This window comes from Microcebus murinus, chromosome 28 (assembly GCF_040939455.1).
Source record: "Microcebus murinus isolate Inina chromosome 28, M.murinus_Inina_mat1.0, whole genome shotgun sequence".
Lineage (NCBI taxonomy): Eukaryota > Metazoa > Chordata > Mammalia > Primates > Cheirogaleidae > Microcebus > Microcebus murinus.
Window position 1 is genome coordinate 17,430,332 of NC_134131.1, and position 16,076 is coordinate 17,446,407.

At 64.0% G+C, this 16,076-nt stretch overlaps 4 pseudogenes; all 4 read right to left on the reverse strand.

Moving 5' to 3' along the window:
* Window positions 1-2,172: 2,172 nt before the first annotated feature.
* LOC142865451 (uncharacterized) lies at window positions 2,173-2,291 on the reverse strand (annotated as a pseudogene).
* A 3,462-nt stretch (window positions 2,292-5,753) lies between these two features.
* On the reverse strand, window positions 5,754-5,872 carry LOC142865452 (uncharacterized; annotated as a pseudogene).
* A 3,465-nt stretch (window positions 5,873-9,337) lies between these two features.
* On the reverse strand, window positions 9,338-9,456 carry LOC142865454 (uncharacterized; annotated as a pseudogene).
* A 3,488-nt stretch (window positions 9,457-12,944) lies between these two features.
* Window positions 12,945-13,063, reverse strand: LOC142865455 (uncharacterized; annotated as a pseudogene).
* Between the last annotated feature and the right edge of the window lie 3,013 nt (window positions 13,064-16,076).

Genomic DNA, 16,076 nt, shown 5'->3' on the forward strand with positions numbered 1-16,076 from the left:
CCCTCGCATGGCCACCCCCTTCCCCTTCCTGCTCCTCTACTCCTGGTGCCCCTCCATCCAGGGGCCAGACCTTAGAGAGTCACCGCAAGAGAATCCTGGTCCCCAAGGAGCCTTCTGGGGGACCGGTGCTGAGAGAGGTTGTGGGCATGGCCCGCTGGGGCTCTGCCCGACCCAGGGCTGAGAGATGCCACCTCCCAGCTCTGGGTCCTTGCAGGAAGTGTTGGCAAGCACAGGGCCAGTCCCCCAAAGGCCCAGGTGCAGGGAGCCCAGGCCAAGCAGCCTGTGGAAGAAGCCACTTGCCGTGCCACCCCGGGAACAGGACTGCAGGCCCCGGCCCTTCCCACCTCCTCCTCCTCCTCCTCCCCCCCCCGCACCTCCCCCCCCCGACATGGCACAGGGCTCAGAGACACCTCAGACTCTTGCTACCCAAGGTGCAAAGGGCATCAGTTGCTCCTCCAAGCCCCCCGCCCAGCAGACCACGTTGTCCAGCCAGCCCCCGGGCCTCCCTGGGGTGCCCAGCACAAAAGTGCAGACACCCACCGGACCCTCAGTCTCAGCTTTCGGATGTTTTTGCCACTCTAAGGACCCGCAGGCCCGCTGGGCCTTCGGGCAGGACAGAGAGCCCCGGGATCCGCCTTGGAGAGCTGCGTGTACGTACGTCCCCATCAGGAGGCGGTCCCCACCTCCGCGGCTCTCCCCTTGGCTCTCCCCTTGCGGGGAGCGGCAGCAGCCTGCAGCCGCAGGGCCTCAGGGAAGACACCAGGCTGGGCCCCCGCGGCACAGCGGGGGCACGTCCCCCGCACTCGACTTAGGGACGGCTGCTGGAGACTGCTGCGGCCACCCTGCTGCCGGGTTTCTGGAGGGCTTCCTGGAAGCAGCGTCCACACCAAGCCCTTGGAAGGCCCAGGCGACGGAGGAGCCGGTCAGGCAGGGGCCGAGGACGGTGAGAGGCCGGGCGGGAAGGAGCATGTCAGGCAGGGGCAGAGGACGGTGACAGGCCGGGCGGGGAGGAGCCGGTCAGGCGGGGGCCCAGGACAGTGACGGGCCTGGCCGGGGAGGAGTGCGTCAGGCAGGGGCAGAGGAGACGGGCTGGGTAAGGGTTAGGGTTACAGTTAGGGCACAATTCACAATCGCAAAGACGTGGAAGCGACCCGAGTGCCCATCCATCCAGGAGTGCATGAATAAAATGTGGCGCGTGGACACCACGGAGTGCCATTCGGCTGTGAGGAGCAGCGGTGAGAGGGCACCTCTCGTGTTCTCCTGGCCAGAGCTGGAACCTGTTCCAGTAAGCCAAGTATCCCAAGAATGGACACACGAGCACCACGTGAGCGCGCTCACCAGCAAATTGGAACGAACGGATGGACACCTAAGTGGACGGAGAGGAATCACCTTCATCGGGTGGGTGTCGGGCGGGTGGGGGGAGGGGATGGGCATCCACATCCATTAGGAATGGGGTGGGTGCGCACCGACTGGGGGATGGGCGCACTTGAAGCTCTGACCCCAGGGGGGAGGCTTGGAGAGGGCAACGTACCCGACCTTAACACTGGTACCCCCACAATACGCTGGAACAACATGAGAGGTATATGAATGAGAACACAGGGGGGAGGGGGGCACGGGCAATACATGTCACCTGAATACTTGTACTCCCATCATCTGCTTGAAAAGAGAGAGGAAAGAAAATGCAATAATAGAGGTAAGAGACACTTTTTAAAAATAATGAATCCGAAGAGAAAAGTAAAAGGAGGCCTGTGGAGCAGGTCTGGGTGTGACTCCGGATCCCCCAACATCAGGTGCCACCACCAAAGATTCCTGCGTGGAGCCCATAGAACCCCCAAAAGCAACGGGACGAGTTCTGGTCACATACTCCCTCAAAATGACATCCTGGCCTTCTTCTGGAACTCCCTCCCCTCTCAGACTCTCAAGGTTTCCTCCAGCGTGTCGGTTCCCACAGAGCAGACCTTTGGTCTGAGACCTGACAGTCCAGATGCCACGCATGCTGCCGCGTGGCGGCGGTGTCTCGGCTTGGGACAAGAGGAGGCCCCACGGTGCGGGCTGGGGCGCCAGGCACCGCGGCGGGCGCTGAGGGTTGGGGTCACCCCCACACCGGGCCGCCGCCGCGCTCCCAGAAAGGGGACAGAACAAGAGGCAAAAAAAAAAAAAAAAAAAAGAAGCAGCCTGAGGCACCCGGTATTCCCAGGCGGTCTCCCATCCAAGTCCTAACCGGGCCCCACCCTGCTTAGCTTCCGAGACCAGACGAGATCGGGGGCGTTCAGGGTGGTGTGGCCCTAGACGGCGGCGGAGGCCGCCCCTGCCCCACTCAAGAAGCCGAGCCTCTCTGCGCTTTCCCCCCGCCGCCGCCGCCGCCGCCGCCGCCGCCGCCTCCCGCCCCAGGCCCCGCGCCGGGCCGGGCCTGTTGAGTTCGCCGGCCGGGTCCCGCGGGCTCCCAGGGACGGGGGTGATGGGCGGGGCGGGGCGGGGGGCTGTCTCTCTATACACACACACACACACACTCACACTCACTCACACAAGATGCGCCTCCACGGCTGGACTCGCCAAGGTGGAGCCCTCCCAGCCCCCCTCGTCTCCTCGCCCGGCCTCCTTCACCTACCCGCTGCCCACCCCCGGCGCGTCGCCGCCGCTGACGCTGACTGCGCACGCGCGCTCGCGCGGGGCGCTCGCCCTTTGACCCCAGCCAGGGGCCGCCCTCCCCCACAACCCCTTTCAGCTGCGCCCCCCCTCGCCCTGTGGGTGGGCTGCCGCCTATTCCCCCGGGCCAGGGCTGGGGCACAGCCAGTGTATGGGGCGTCTCTCTCTGGGGATGTGTCCCATGGGTGGGGTGGGGTGGCGTGGTTTGTGGGGCGCTGAAGAAATCAGTCCCCTCCATCTCCTACCTCTGGAAAACGCCCAAGCCCGTGGAGAACTGCCGGCACCGCTTCGTGGGGGCCGGGACCCTCCTCTGTGTCCTCCTGTGGCCCAGTCCAAGGGGCCTGGGCCTGGCCGGGGCTGCATTGGACCCCAACCACCCTGGCGTGTGGACTCGCTAAAAATCGGCCATTAGATATTGGATTCCAGCTTCCTTGAGGTCATTTCACTAATGAGTGCACCGGAAAGAGTTTCCTAATCCATCTGTGAGGGTGGCAACTGAAAGAGAATTTTAAAGCTGACAGAATAGGCGAGGGAAGGCATAGGAGATTTCCACACCCAGCAAGGAAGCCTTTCCCGAAATGGAAGAAAGAAACGAGCAAACAGAGACACCGGTAGCCCGCCCGGAAAAGAGTCTGCCCCCGAGAGAAAGTACCCTGACCAGGTTCACCCATGGGTGGGTGGGTGGCGAGCTAGCGAGGTTCAGAAGAGCGAGGACCGCAGTCTGTGCGGAAGACACCTGCGCTCGGGTGTGTGTGGCGGCCCGATTCGCAAGCAGCTCTAGATGTTAAACCAAGGAGAAGCCAGGGAGTTCCCAACGCCCCAGGTGTCCTCAGCCCACGACTGGCTGCTGTGGGAATGCGAAGCCCGGCTCCTTGTCTCAGAGCGGGGTTCCCAGGAGGATCAGGCTGAAGCTGGGACTTGGCCTCAAAGTGTCCCCTCGCATGGCCACCCCCTTCCCCTTCCTGCTCCTCTACTCCTGGTGCCCCTCCATCCAGGGGCCAGACCTTAGAGAGTCACCGCAAGAGAATCCTGGTCCCCAAGGAGCCTTCTGGGGGACCGGTGCTGAGAGAGGTTGTGGGCATGGCCCGCTGGGGCTCTGCCCGACCCAGGGCTGAGAGATGCCACCTCCCAGCTCTGGGTCCCTGCAGGAAGTGTTGGCAAGCACAGGGCCAGTCCCCCAAAGGCCCAGGTGCAGGGAGCCCAGGCCAAGCAGCCTGTGGAAGAAGCCACTTGCCGTGCCACCCCGGGAACAGGACTGCAGGCCCCGGCCCTTCCCACCTCCTCCTCCTCCTCCTCCCCCCCCCGCACCTCCCCCCCCCCGACATGGCACAGGGCTCAGAGACACCTCAGACTCTTGCTACCCAAGGTGCAAAGGGCATCAGTTGCTCCTCCAAGCCCCCCGCCCAGCAGACCACGTTGTCCAGCCAGCCCCCGGGCCTCCCTGGGGTGCCCAGCACAAAAGTGCAGACACCCACCGGACCCTCAGTCTCAGCTTTCGGATGTTTTTGCCACTCTAAGGACCCGCAGGCCCGCTGGGCCTTCGGGCAGGACAGAGAGCCCCGGGATCCGCCTTGGAGAGCTGCGTGTACGTACGTCCCCATCAGGAGGCGGTCCCCACCTCCGCGGCTCTCCCCTTGGCTCTCCCCTTGCGGGGAGCGGCAGCAGCCTGCAGCCGCAGGGCCTCAGGGAAGACACCAGGCTGGGCCCCCGCGGCACAGCGGGGGCACGTCCCCCGCACTCGACTTAGGGACGGCTGCTGGAGACTGCTGCGGCCACCCTGCTGCCGGGTTTCTGGAGGGCTTCCTGGAAGCAGCGTCCACACCAAGCCCTTGGAAGGCCCAGGCGACGGAGGAGCCGGTCAGGCAGGGGCCGAGGACGGTGAGAGGCCGGGCGGGAAGGAGCATGTCAGGCAGGGGCAGAGGACGGTGACAGGCCGGGCGGGGAGGAGCCGGTCAGGCGGGGGCCCAGGACAGTGACGGGCCTGGCCGGGGAGGAGTGCGTCAGGCAGGGGCAGAGGAGACGGGCTGGGTAAGGGTTAGGGTTACAGTTAGGGCACAATTCACAATCGCAAAGACGTGGAAGCGACCCGAGTGCCCATCCATCCAGGAGTGCATGAATAAAATGTGGCGCGTGGACACCACGGAGTGCCATTCGGCTGTGAGGAGCAGCGGTGAGAGGGCACCTCTCGTGTTCTCCTGGCCAGAGCTGGAACCTGTTCCAGTAAGCCAAGTATCCCAAGAATGGACACACGAGCACCACGTGAGCGCGCTCACCAGCAAATTGGAACGAACGGATGGACACCTAAGTGGACGGAGAGGAATCACCTTCATCGGGTGGGTGTCGGGCGGGTGGGGGGAGGGGATGGGCATCCACATCCATTAGGAATGGGGTGGGTGCGCACCGACTGGGGGATGGGCGCACTTGAAGCTCTGACCCCAGGGGGGAGGCTTGGAGAGGGCAACGTACCCGACCTTAACACTGGTACCCCCACAATACGCTGGAACAACATGAGAGGTATATGAATGAGAACACAGGGGGGAGGGGGGCACGGGCAATACATGTCACCTGAATACTTGTACTCCCATCATCTGCTTGAAAAGAGAGAGGAAAGAAAATGCAATAATAGAGGTAAGAGACACTTTTTAAAAATAATGAATCCGAAGAGAAAAGTAAAAGGAGGCCTGTGGAGCAGGTCTGGGTGTGACTCCGGATCCCCCAACATCAGGTGCCACCACCAAAGATTCCTGCGTGGAGCCCATAGAACCCCCAAAAGCAACGGGACGAGTTCTGGTCACATACTCCCTCAAAATGACATCCTGGCCTTCTTCTGGAACTCCCTCCCCTCTCAGACTCTCAAGGTTTCCTCCAGCGTGTCGGTTCCCACAGAGCAGACCTTTGGTCTGAGACCTGACAGTCCAGATGCCACGCATGCTGCCGCGTGGCGGCGGTGTCTCGGCTTGGGACAAGAGGAGGCCCCACGGTGCGGGCTGGGGCGCCAGGCACCGCGGCGGGCGCTGAGGGTTGGGGTCACCCCCACACCGGGCCGCCGCCGCGCTCCCAGAAAGGGGACAGAACAAGAGGCAAAAAAAAAAAAAAAAAAAAGAAGCAGCCTGAGGCACCCGGTATTCCCAGGCGGTCTCCCATCCAAGTCCTAACCGGGCCCCACCCTGCTTAGCTTCCGAGACCAGACGAGATCGGGGGCGTTCAGGGTGGTGTGGCCCTAGACGGCGGCGGAGGCCGCCCCTGCCCCACTCAAGAAGCCGAGCCTCTCTGCGCTTTCCCCCCGCCGCCGCCGCCGCCGCCGCCGCCGCCGCCGCCTCCCGCCCCAGGCCCCGCGCCGGGCCGGGCCTGTTGAGTTCGCCGGCCGGGTCCCGCGGGCTCCCAGGGACGGGGGTGATGGGCGGGGCGGGGCGGGGGGCTGTCTCTCTATACACACACACACACACACTCACACTCACTCACACAAGATGCGCCTCCACGGCTGGACTCGCCAAGGTGGAGCCCTCCCAGCCCCCCTCGTCTCCTCGCCCGGCCTCCTTCACCTACCCGCTGCCCACCCCCGGCGCGTCGCCGCCGCTGACGCTGACTGCGCACGCGCGCTCGCGCGGGGCGCTCGCCCTTTGACCCCAGCCAGGGGCCGCCCTCCCCCACAACCCCTTTCAGCTGCGCCCCCCCTCGCCCTGTGGGTGGGCTGCCGCCTATTCCCCCGGGCCAGGGCTGGGGCACAGCCAGTGTATGGGGCGTCTCTCTCTGGGGATGTGTCCCATGGGTGGGGTGGGGTGGCGTGGTTTGTGGGGCGCTGAAGAAATCAGTCCCCTCCATCTCCTACCTCTGGAAAACGCCCAAGCCCGTGGAGAACTGCCGGCACCACTTCGTGGGGGCCGGGACCCTCCTCTGTGTCCTCCTGTGGCCCAGTCCAAGGGGCCTGGGCCTGGCCGGGGCTGCATTGGACCCCAACCACCCTGGCGTGTGGACTCGCTAAAAATCGGCCATTAGATATTGGATTCCAGCTTCCTTGAGGTCATTTCACTAATGAGTGCACCGGAAAGAGTTTCCTAATCCATCTGTGAGGGTGGCAACTGAAAGAGAATTTTAAAGCTGACAGAATAGGCGAGGGAAGGCATAGGAGATTTCCACACCCAGCAAGGAAGCCTTTCCCGAAATGGAAGAAAGAAACGAGCAAACAGAGACACCGGTAGCCCGCCCGGAAAAGAGTCTGCCCCCGAGAGAAAGTACCCTGACCAGGTTCACCCATGGGTGGGTGGGTGGCGAGCTAGCGAGGTTCAGAAGAGCGAGGACCGCAGTCTGTGCGGAAGACACCTGCGCTCGGGTGTGTGTGGCGGCCCGATTCGCAAGCAGCTCTAGATGTTAAACCAAGGAGAAGCCAGGGAGTTCCCAACGCCCCAGGTGTCCTCAGCCCACGACTGGCTGCTGTGGGAATGCGAAGCCCGGCTCCTTGTCTCAGAGCGGGGTTCCCAGGAGGATCAGGCTGAAGCTGGGACTTGGCCTCAAAGTGTCCCCTCGCATGGCCACCCCCTTCCCCTTCCTGCTCCTCTACTCCTGGTGCCCCTCCATCCAGGGGCCAGACCTTAGAGAGTCACCGCAAGAGAATCCTGGTCCCCAAGGAGCCTTCTGGGGGACCGGTGCTGAGAGAGGTTGTGGGCATGGCCCGCTGGGGCTCTGCCCGACCCAGGGCTGAGAGATGCCACCTCCCAGCTCTGGGTCCCTGCAGGAAGTGTTGGCAAGCACAGGGCCAGTCCCCCAAAGGCCCAGGTGCAGGGAGCCCAGGCCAAGCAGCCTGTGGAAGAAGCCACTTGCCGTGCCACCCCGGGAACAGGACTGCAGGCCCCGGCCCTTCCCACCTCCTCCTCCTCCTCCTCCCCCCCCCGCACCTCCCCCCCCCGGACATGGCACAGGGCTCAGAGACACCTCAGACTCTTGCTACCCAAGGTGCAAAGGGCATCAGTTGCTCCTCCAAGCCCCCCGCCCAGCAGACCACGTTGTCCAGCCAGCCCCCGGGCCTCCCTGGGGTGCCCAGCACAAAAGTGCAGACACCCACCGGACCCTCAGTCTCAGCTTTCGGATGTTTTTGCCACTCTAAGGACCCGCAGGCCCGCTGGGCCTTCGGGCAGGACAGAGAGCCCCGGGATCCGCCTTGGAGAGCTGCGTGTACGTACGTCCCCATCAGGAGGCGGTCCCCACCTCCGCGGCTCTCCCCTTGGCTCTCCCCTTGCGGGGAGCGGCAGCAGCCTGCAGCCGCAGGGCCTCAGGGAAGACACCAGGCTGGGCCCCCGCGGCACAGCGGGGGCACGTCCCCCGCACTCGACTTAGGGACGGCTGCTGGAGACTGCTGCGGCCACCCTGCTGCCGGGTTTCTGGAGGGCTTCCTGGAAGCAGCGTCCACACCAAGCCCTTGGAAGGCCCAGGCGACGGAGGAGCCGGTCAGGCAGGGGCCGAGGACGGTGAGAGGCCGGGCGGGAAGGAGCATGTCAGGCAGGGGCAGAGGACGGTGACAGGCCGGGCGGGGAGGAGCCGGTCAGGCGGGGGCCCAGGACAGTGACGGGCCTGGCCGGGGAGGAGTGCGTCAGGCAGGGGCAGAGGAGACGGGCTGGGTAAGGGTTAGGGTTACAGTTAGGGCACAATTCACAATCGCAAAGACGTGGAAGCGACCCGAGTGCCCATCCATCCAGGAGTGCATGAATAAAATGTGGCGCGTGGACACCACGGAGTGCCATTCGGCTGTGAGGAGCAGCGGTGAGAGGGCACCTCTCGTGTTCTCCTGGCCAGAGCTGGAACCTGTTCCAGTAAGCCAAGTATCCCAAGAATGGACACACGAGCACCACGTGAGCGCGCTCACCAGCAAATTGGAACGAACGGATGGACACCTAAGTGGACGGAGAGGAATCACCTTCATCGGGTGGGTGTCGGGCGGGTGGGGGGAGGGGATGGGCATCCACATCCATTAGGAATGGGGTGGGTGCGCACCGACTGGGGGATGGGCGCACTTGAAGCTCTGACCCCAGGGGGGAGGCTTGGAGAGGGCAACGTACCCGACCTTAACACTGGTACCCCCACAATACGCTGGAACAACATGAGAGGTATATGAATGAGAACACAGGGGGGAGGGGGGCACGGGCAATACATGTCACCTGAATACTTGTACTCCCATCATCTGCTTGAAAAGAGAGAGGAAAGAAAATGCAATAATAGAGGTAAGAGACACTTTTTAAAAATAATGAATCCGAAGAGAAAAGTAAAAGGAGGCCTGTGGAGCAGGTCTGGGTGTGACTCCGGATCCCCCAACATCAGGTGCCACCACCAAAGATTCCTGCGTGGAGCCCATAGAACCCCCAAAAGCAACGGGACGAGTTCTGGTCACATACTCCCTCAAAATGACATCCTGGCCTTCTTCTGGAACTCCCTCCCCTCTCAGACTCTCAAGGTTTCCTCCAGCGTGTCGGTTCCCACAGAGCAGACCTTTGGTCTGAGACCTGACAGTCCAGATGCCACGCATGCTGCCGCGTGGCGGCGGTGTCTCGGCTTGGGACAAGAGGAGGCCCCACGGTGCGGGCTGGGGCGCCAGGCACCGCGGCGGGCGCTGAGGGTTGGGGTCACCCCCACACCGGGCCGCCGCCGCGCTCCCAGAAAGGGGACAGAACAAGAGGCAAAAAAAAAAAAAAAAAAAAGAAGCAGCCTGAGGCACCCGGTATTCCCAGGCGGTCTCCCATCCAAGTCCTAACCGGGCCCCACCCTGCTTAGCTTCCGAGACCAGACGAGATCGGGGGCGTTCAGGGTGGTGTGGCCCTAGACGGCGGCGGAGGCCGCCCCTGCCCCACTCAAGAAGCCGAGCCTCTCTGCGCTTTCCCCCCGCCGCCGCCGCCGCCGCCGCCGCCGCCGCCGCCGCCGCCGCCGCCGCCTCCCGCCCCAGGCCCCGCGCCGGGCCGGGCCTGTTGAGTTCGCCGGCCGGGTCCCGCGGGCTCCCAGGGACGGGGGTGATGGGCGGGGCGGGGCGGGGGGCTGTCTCTCTATACACACACACACACACTCACACTCACTCACACAAGATGCGCCTCCACGGCTGGACTCGCCAAGGTGGAGCCCTCCCAGCCCCCCTCGTCTCCTCGCCCGGCCTCCTTCACCTACCCGCTGCCCACCCCCGGCGCGTCGCCGCCGCTGACGCTGACTGCGCACGCGCGCTCGCGCGGGGCGCTCGCCCTTTGACCCCAGCCAGGGGCCGCCCTCCCCCACAACCCCTTTCAGCTGCGCCCCCCCTCGCCCTGTGGGTGGGCTGCCGCCTATTCCCCCGGGCCAGGGCTGGGGCACAGCCAGTGTATGGGGCGTCTCTCTCTGGGGATGTGTCCCATGGGTGGGGTGGGGTGGCGTGGTTTGTGGGGCGCTGAAGAAATCAGTCCCCTCCATCTCCTACCTCTGGAAAACGCCCAAGCCCGTGGAGAACTGCCGGCACCGCTTCGTGGGGGCCGGGACCCTCCTCTGTGTCCTCCTGTGGCCCAGTCCAAGGGGCCTGGGCCTGGCCGGGGCTGCATTGGACCCCAACCACCCTGGCGTGTGGACTCGCTAAAAATCGGCCATTAGATATTGGATTCCAGCTTCCTTGAGGTCATTTCACTAATGAGTGCACCGGAAAGAGTTTCCTAATCCATCTGTGAGGGTGGCAACTGAAAGAGAATTTTAAAGCTGACAGAATAGGCGAGGGAAGGCATAGGAGATTTCCACACCCAGCAAGGAAGCCTTTCCCGAAATGGAAGAAAGAAACGAGCAAACAGAGACACCGGTAGCCCGCCCGGAAAAGAGTCTGCCCCCGAGAGAAAGTACCCTGACCAGGTTCACCCATGGGTGGGTGGGTGGCGAGCTAGCGAGGTTCAGAAGAGCGAGGACCGCAGTCTGTGCGGAAGACACCTGCGCTCGGGTGTGTGTGGCGGCCCGATTCGCAAGCAGCTCTAGATGTTAAACCAAGGAGAAGCCAGGGAGTTCCCAACGCCCCAGGTGTCCTCAGCCCACGACTGGCTGCTGTGGGAATGCGAAGCCCGGCTCCAGTCTCAGAGCGGGGTTCCCAGGAGGATCAGGCTGAAGCTGGGACTTGGCCTCAAAGTGTCCCCTCGCATGGCCACCCCCTTCCCCTTCCTGCTCCTCTACTCCTGGTGCCCCTCCATCCAGGGGCCAGACCTTAGAGAGTCACCGCAAGAGAATCCTGGTCCCAAAGGAGCCTTCTGGGGGACCGGTGCTGAGAGAGGTTGTGGGCATGGCCCGCTGGGGCTCTGCCCGACCCAGGGCTGAGAGATGCCACCTCCCAGCTCTGGGTCCCTGCAGGAAGTGTTGGCAAGCACAGGGCCAGTCCCCCAAAGGCCCAGGTGCAGGGAGCCCAGGCCAAGCAGCCTGTGGAAGAAGCCACTTGCCGTGCCACCCCGGGAACAGGACTGCAGGCCCCGGCCCTTCCCACCTCCTCCTCCTCCTCCTCCCCCCCCGCACCTCCCCCCCCCGGACATGGCACAGGGCTCAGAGACACCTCAGACTCTTGCTACCCAAGGTGCAAAGGGCATCAGTTGCTCCTCCAAGCCCCCCGCCCAGCAGACCACGTTGTCCAGCCAGCCCCCGGGCCTCCCTGGGGTGCCCAGCACAAAAGTGCAGACACCCACCGGACCCTCAGTCTCAGCTTTCGGATGTTTTTGCCACTCTAAGGACCCGCAGGCCCGCTGGGCCTTCGGGCAGGACAGAGAGCCCCGGGATCCGCCTTGGAGAGCTGCGTGTACGTACGTCCCCATCAGGAGGCGGTCCCCACCTCCGCGGCTCTCCCCTTGGCTCTCCCCTTGGCTCTCCCCTTGCGGGGAGCGGCAGCAGCCTGCAGCCGCAGGGCCTCAGGGAAGACACCAGGCTGGGCCCCCGCGGCACAGCGGGGGCACGTCCCCCGCACTCGACTTAGGGACGGCTGCTGGAGACTGCTGCGGCCACCCTGCTGCCGGGTTTCTGGAGGGCTTCCTGGAAGCAGCGTCCACACCAAGCCCTTGGAAGGCCCAGGCGACGGAGGAGCCGGTCAGGCAGGGGCCGAGGACGGTGAGAGGCCGGGCGGGAAGGAGCATGTCAGGCAGGGGCAGAGGACGGTGACAGGCCGGGCGGGGAGGAGCCGGTCAGGCGGGGGCCCAGGACAGTGACGGGCCTGGCCGGGGAGGAGTGCGTCAGGCAGGGGCAGAGGAGACGGGCTGGGTAAGGGTTAGGGTTACAGTTAGGGCACAATTCACAATCGCAAAGACGTGGAAGCGACCCGAGTGCCCATCCATCCAGGAGTGCATGAATAAAATGTGGCGCGTGGACACCACGGAGTGCCATTCGGCTGTGAGGAGCAGCGGTGAGAGGGCACCTCTCGTGTTCTCCTGGCCAGAGCTGGAACCCGTTCCAGTAAGCCAAGTATCCCAAGAATGGACACACGAGCACCACGTGAGCGCGCTCACCAGCAAATTGGAACGAACGGATGGACACCTAAGTGGACGGAGAGGAATCACCTTCATCGGGTGGGTGTCGGGCGGGTGGGGGGAGGGGAGGGGCATCCACATCCATTAGGCATGGGGTGGGTGCGCACCGACTGGGGGATGGGCGCACTTGAAGCTCTGACCCCAGGGGGGAGGCTTGGAGAGGGCAACGTACCCGACCTTAACACTGGTACCCCCACAATACGCTGGAACAACATGAGAGGTATATGAATGAGAACACAGGGGGGAGGGGGGCACGGGCAATACATGTCACCTGAATACTTGTACTCCCATCATCTGCTTGAAAAGAGAGAGGAAAGAAAATGCAATAATAGAGGTAAGAGACACTTTTTAAAAATAATGAATCCGAAGAGAAAAGTAAAAGGAGGCCTGTGGAGCAGGTCTGGGTGTGACTCCGGATCCCCCAACATCAGGTGCCACCACCAAAGATTCCTGCGTGGAGCCCATAGAACCCCCAAAAGCAACGGGACGAGTTCTGGTCACATACTCCCTCAAAATGACATCCTGGCCTTCTTCTGGAACTCCCTCCCCTCTCAGACTCTCAAGGTTTCCTCCAGCGTGTCGGTTCCCACAGAGCAGACCTTTGGTCTGAGACCTGACAGTCCAGATGCCACGCATGCTGCCGCGTGGCGGCGGTGTCTCGGCTTGGGACAAGAGGAGGCCCCACGGTGCGGGCTGGGGCGCCAGGCACCGCGGCGGGCGCTGAGGGTTGGGGTCACCCCCACACCGGGCCGCCGCCGCGCTCCCAGAAAGGGGACAGAACAAGAGGCAAAAAAAAAAAAAAAAAAAAGAAGCAGCCTGAGGCACCCGGTATTCCCAGGCGGTCTCCCATCCAAGTCCTAACCGGGCCCCACCCTGCTTAGCTTCCGAGACCAGACGAGATCGGGGGCGTTCAGGGTGGTGTGGCCCTAGACGGCGGCGGAGGCCGCCCCTGCCCCACTCAAGAAGCCGAGCCTCTCTGCGCTTTCCCCCCGCCGCCGCCGCCGCCGCCGCCGCCGCCGCCGCCGCCGCCGCCGCCGCCTCCCGCCCCAGGCCCCGCGCCGGGCCGGGCCTGTTGAGTTCGCCGGCCGGGTCCCGCGGGCTCCCAGGGACGGGGGTGATGGGCGGGGCGGGGCGGGGGGCTGTCTCTCTATACACACACACACACACACTCACACTCACTCACACAAGATGCGCCTCCACGGCTGGACTCGCCAAGGTGGAGCCCTCCCAGCCCCCCTCGTCTCCTCGCCCGGCCTCCTTCACCTACCCGCTGCCCACCCCCGGCGCGTCGCCGCCGCTGACGCTGACTGCGCACGCGCGCTCGCGCGGGGCGCTCGCCCTTTGACCCCAGCCAGGGGCCGCCCTCCCCCACAACCCCTTTCAGCTGCGCCCCCCCTCGCCCTGTGGGTGGGCTGCCGCCTATTCCCCCGGGCCAGGGCTGGGGCACAGCCAGTGTATGGGGCGTCTCTCTCTGGGGATGTGTCCCATGGGTGGGGTGGGGTGGCGTGGTTTGTGGGGCGCTGAAGAAATCAGTCCCCTCCATCTCCTACCTCTGGAAAACGCCCAAGCCCGTGGAGAACTGCCGGCACCGCTTCGTGGGGGCCGGGACCCTCCTCTGTGTCCTCCTGTGGCCCAGTCCAAGGGGCCTGGGCCTGGCCGGGGCTGCATTGGACCCCAACCACCCTGGCGTGTGGACTCGCTAAAAATCGGCCATTAGATATTGGATTCCAGCTTCCTTGAGGTCATTTCACTAATGAGTGCACCGGAAAGAGTTTCCTAATCCATCTGTGAGGGTGGCAACTGAAAGAGAATTTTAAAGCTGACAGAATAGGCGAGGGAAGGCATAGGAGATTTCCACACCCAGCAAGGAAGCCTTTCCCGAAATGGAAGAAAGAAACGAGCAAACAGAGACACCGGTAGCCCGCCCGGAAAAGAGTCTGCCCCCGAGAGAAAGTACCCTGACCAGGTTCACCCATGGGTGGGTGGGTGGCGAGCTAGCGAGGTTCAGAAGAGCGAGGACCGCAGTCTGTGCGGAAGACACCTGCGCTCGGGTGTGTGTGGCGGCCCGATTCGCAAGCAGCTCTAGATGTTAAACCAAGGAGAAGCCAGGGAGTTCCCAACGCCCCAGGTGTCCTCAGCCCACGACTGGCTGCTGTGGGAATGCGAAGCCCGGCTCCTTGTCTCAGAGCGGGGTTCCCAGGAGGATCAGGCTGAAGCTGGGACTTGGCCTCAAAGTGTCCCCTCGCATGGCCACCCCCTTCCCCTTCCTGCTCCTCTACTCCTGGTGCCCCTCCATCCAGGGGCCAGACCTTAGAGAGTCACCGCAAGAGAATCCTGGTCCCCAAGGAGCCTTCTGGGGGACCGGTGCTGAGAGAGGTTGTGGGCATGGCCCGCTGGGGCTCTGCCCGACCCAGGGCTGAGAGATGCCACCTCCCAGCTCTGGGTCCCTGCAGGAAGTGTTGGCAAGCACAGGGCCAGTCCCCCAAAGGCCCAGGTGCAGGGAGCCCAGGCCAAGCAGCCTGTGGAAGAAGCCACTTGCCGTGCCACCCCGGGAACAGGACTGCAGGCCCCGGCCCTTCCCACCTCCTCCTCCTCCTCCTCCCCCCCCCGCACCTCCCCCCCCCGGACATGGCACAGGGCTCAGAGACACCTCAGACTCTTGCTACCCAAGGTGCAAAGGGCATCAGTTGCTCCTCCAAGCCCCCCGCCCAGCAGACCACGTTGTCCAGCCAGCCCCCGGGCCTCCCTGGGGTGCCCAGCACAAAAGTGCAGACACCCACCGGACCCTCAGTCTCAGCTTTCGGATGTTTTTGCCACTCTAAGGACCCGCAGGCCCGCTGGGCCTTCGGGCAGGACAGAGAGCCCCGGGATCCGCCTTGGAGAGCTGCGTGTACGTACGTCCCCATCAGGAGGCGGTCCCCACCTCCGCGGCTCTCCCCTTGGCTCTCCCCTTGGCTCTCCCCTTGCGGGGAGCGGCAGCAGCCTGCAGCCGCAGGGCCTCAGGGAAGACACCAGGCTGGGCCCCCGCGGCACAGCGGGGGCACGTCCCCCGCACTCGACTTAGGGACGGCTGCTGGAGACTGCTGCGGCCACCCTGCTGCCGGGTTTCTGGAGGGCTTCCTGGAAGCAGCGTCCACACCAAGCCCTTGGAAGGCCCAGGCGACGGAGGAGCCGGTCAGGCAGGGGCCGAGGACGGTGAGAGGCCGGGCGGGAAGGAGCATGTCAGGCAGGGGCAGAGGACGGTGACAGGCCGGGCGGGGAGGAGCCGGTCAGGCGGGGGCCCAGGACAGTGACGGGCCTGGCCGGGGAGGAGTGCGTCAGGCAGGGGCAGAGGAGACGGGCTGGGTAAGGGTTAGGGTTACAGTTAGGGCACAATTCACAATCGCAAAGACGTGGAAGCGACCCGAGTGCCCATCCATCCAGGAGTGCATGAATAAAATGTGGCGCGTGGACACCACGGAGTGCCATTCGGCTGTGAGGAGCAGCGGTGAGAGGGCACCTCTCGTGTTCTCCTGGCCAGAGCTGGAACCCGTTCCAGTAAGCCAAGTATCCCAAGAATGGACACACGAGCACCACGTGAGCGCGCTCACCAGCAAATTGGAACGAACGGATGGACACCTAAGTGGACGGAGAGGAATCACCTTCATCGGGTGGGTGTCGGGCGGGTGGGGGGAGGGGAGGGGCATCCACATCCATTAGGAATGGGGTGGGTGCGCACCGACTGGGGGATGGGCGCACTTGAAGCTCTGACCCCAGGGGGGAGGCTTGGAGAGGGCAACGTACCCGACCTTAACACTGGTACCCCCACAATACGCTGGAACAACATGAGAGGTATATGAATGAGAACACAGGGGGGAGGGGGGCACGGGCAATACATGTCACCTGAATACTTGTACTCCCATCATCTGCTTGAAAAGAGAGAGGAAAGAAAATGCAATAATAGAG